This window comes from Schistocerca nitens, chromosome 5 (genome assembly GCF_023898315.1).
Source record: "Schistocerca nitens isolate TAMUIC-IGC-003100 chromosome 5, iqSchNite1.1, whole genome shotgun sequence".
NCBI lineage: Eukaryota > Metazoa > Arthropoda > Insecta > Orthoptera > Acrididae > Schistocerca > Schistocerca nitens.
Genome location: NC_064618.1, coordinates 51,866,840 through 51,869,663, shown reverse-complemented (window position 1 = coordinate 51,869,663; position 2,824 = coordinate 51,866,840). Strand labels below are relative to the sequence as shown.

The 2,824-nt window shown below is 45.5% G+C and overlaps 1 non-coding gene across 1 annotated transcript; it reads left to right on the top strand.

Annotated features, from left to right (window-relative positions):
- The first annotated feature begins 2,457 nt into the window (after positions 1-2,457).
- On the top strand, positions 2,458-2,532 carry Trnap-cgg (transfer RNA proline (anticodon CGG)). The gene has a single exon. It is a non-coding gene; the product is annotated as a tRNA-Pro (tRNA).
- The last annotated feature ends 292 nt before the right edge of the window (positions 2,533-2,824 follow it).

Genomic DNA, 2,824 nt, shown 5'->3' with positions numbered 1-2,824 from the left:
TTCTGGATTCTGGCGGTACACCTGGTCTTTCAAGTGTCCCCACAGAAAGAAGTCACAGGGCTTCATGTCTGGCGAATAGGGAGGCCAATCCACGCCGCCTCCTGTATGTTTCGGATAGCCCAAAGCAATCACACGATCATCGAAATATTAATTCAGGAAATTAAAGACGTCGGCCGTGCGATGTGGCCGGGCACCATCTTGCATAAACCACGAGGTGTTCGCAGTGTCGTCTAAGGCAGTTTGTACCGCCACAAATTCACGAAGAATGTCCAGATAGCGTGATGCAGTAATCGTTTCGGATCTGAAAAATGGGCCAATGATTCCTTTGGAAGAAATGGCGGCCCAGACCAGTACTTTTTGTGGATGCAGGGACGATGGGACTGCAACATGGGGCTTTTCGGTTCCCCATATGCGCCAGTTCTGTTTATTGACGAAGCCGTCCAGGTAAAAATAAGCTTCGTCAGTAAACCAAATGCTGCCCACATGCATATCGCCGTCATCAATCCTGTGCACTATATCGTTAGCGAATGTCTCTCGTGCAGCAATGGTAGCGGCGCTGAGGGGTTGCCGCGTTTGAATTTTGTATGGATAGAGGTGTAAACTCTGGCGCATGAGACGATACGTGGACGTTGGCGTCATTTGGACCGCAGCTGCAACACGGCGAACGGAAACCCGAGGCCGCTGTTGGATCACCTGCTGCACTAGCTGCGCGTTGCCCTCTGTGGTTGCCGTACGCGGTCGCCCTACCTTTCCAGCACGTTCATCCGTCACGTTCCCAGTCCGTTGAAATGTGTCAAACAGATCCTTTATTGTATCGCTTTTCGGTCCTTTGGTTACATTAAACCTCCGTTGAAAACTTCGTCTTGTTGCAACAACACTGTGTTCTAGGCGGTGGAATTCCAACACCAGAAAAATCCTCTGTTCTAAGGAATAAACCATGTTGTCCACAGCACACTTGCACGTTGTGAACAGCACACGCTTACAGCAGAAAGACGACGTACAGAATGGCGCACCCACAGACTGCGTTGTCTTCTATATCTTTCACATCACTTGCAGCGCCATCTGTTGTTGAAAATTGTAACTACTGTAATTTCGAAAGTTTGTCCGCCTGAAAATGTACTGTTGTCCCAAGCATATTGCAACAAACGGTGTATTTCTATCGCTGCTCGTTTAGTTTTTATTGCCGTTTCAAATATACCGGTCATTTTTGAAACACCCTATATATATATATATATATATATATATATATATATATATATATATATATATATATATATATATATATCAGTTCATGACATCCAGTCTTACAAATTTCCTTTTTCTGACGGACACACGTCCAGATCGTCCGCTCTCAATACTCTGACATCTCTCTCCTCACATCCACCACTGCTGGTGGCTCACCTCCAATTGTGCAACGCTACGCGCTGTTCGCATCCAACTGCCCAACACTACAATAGCAAATATTCCAACAATGCAAAGAAGTCACAGACTGCACACAGCCCAGTCAGTGATTTTCATACAGAGCGCTACGTGGCGTTACCAACATAAAAACCTAAACAGCCTACTTGCAATATATGTGTGTTGTCGCATCTGGTTGTATTGTGTTGTTTTCTGTTTCATAACTGACAGGAGTGTTACATAGGCGGAGGCGTGAGACGAGAAGAGTAGCTGCATTGTTCAGAATTCCTTATTCGATCATTTAACTATCAAAATGTGATTCGACAGTGGCGGAAAAGAAATCTTATAGACCAGCTGATCATCTAGCCCAGAAGAAGAGGATGATTTAAGATCTGCGTTGAAAGACTTATTTGCAAGAGATTGGTTGCAGGTCTGAGAAAATTCGAAGAGCAGTATTTACGTATCCAACGACGACTAACATCAAGCATCCCTCGGGCATCAAAAACATGACTGCAGGTAAAGACCGGTTTGCTGGGTTGAATGGGTTGATGAAGAGGCGTAGTGATCTGTCACTCCGAAAACCACAAGGGTTGTCAAAAGCTAGAAGTAAGGGGATGAATTCCCAAATGAGATTTTCACTCTATAGTGGAGTGTGCGCTGATATGAAACTTCCTGGAAGATTAAAACTGTGTGCCGTACCGAGACTCGAGCTGGGGACCTTTGCCTTTCGCGGGCAAGGGCTCTACCAACTTAGCTACCCAAGCACGACTCACACCCCGTCCTTGCCTTTCGCGGGCAAGCGTTCTACCAACTGAGCTACCCAAGCACGACTCACGCCCCGTCCTCACAGATTTACTTCTGCCAGTACCTCGTCTCCTACCTTCCAAACTTTACAGAAGCTCTCCTGCGAACCTAGCAGAAATAGCACTCCTGAAAGAAAGGATATTGCGGAGACATGGCTTAGCCACAGCAAGGTTCGCAGGAGAGCTTCTGTAAAGTTTGGAAGGTAGGAGACGAGGAACTGGCAGAAGTAAATCTGTGAGGATGGGGCGTTAGTCGTGCTTGGGTAGCTCAGTTGGTAGAGCACTTGCCCGCGGAAGGCAGAGGTCCCGAGTTCGAGTCTCGGTCCGGCACACAGTTTTAATCTGCCAGGAAGTTTCACTCGTGCCTGAATTTTTCGACGTGTATCGGAATTTCTCAGAGAAGACTGAAGTTTTTTGACTGATGCTGCCGCCATTTCACTGTAATAAATTTTATTTTATTGCTGTACGATACAGATTTTGTCCTTAGCCCATATTCAAATATAAAAACTTATTTATATGTCAAAAAACACAACAATATCTGTATGGTTTATTTTTTGTATCAGTTACTATGGCATCGTCTATTGACGTATATAGCGCAGGAATAATGGTTTTTTTGAACGCCC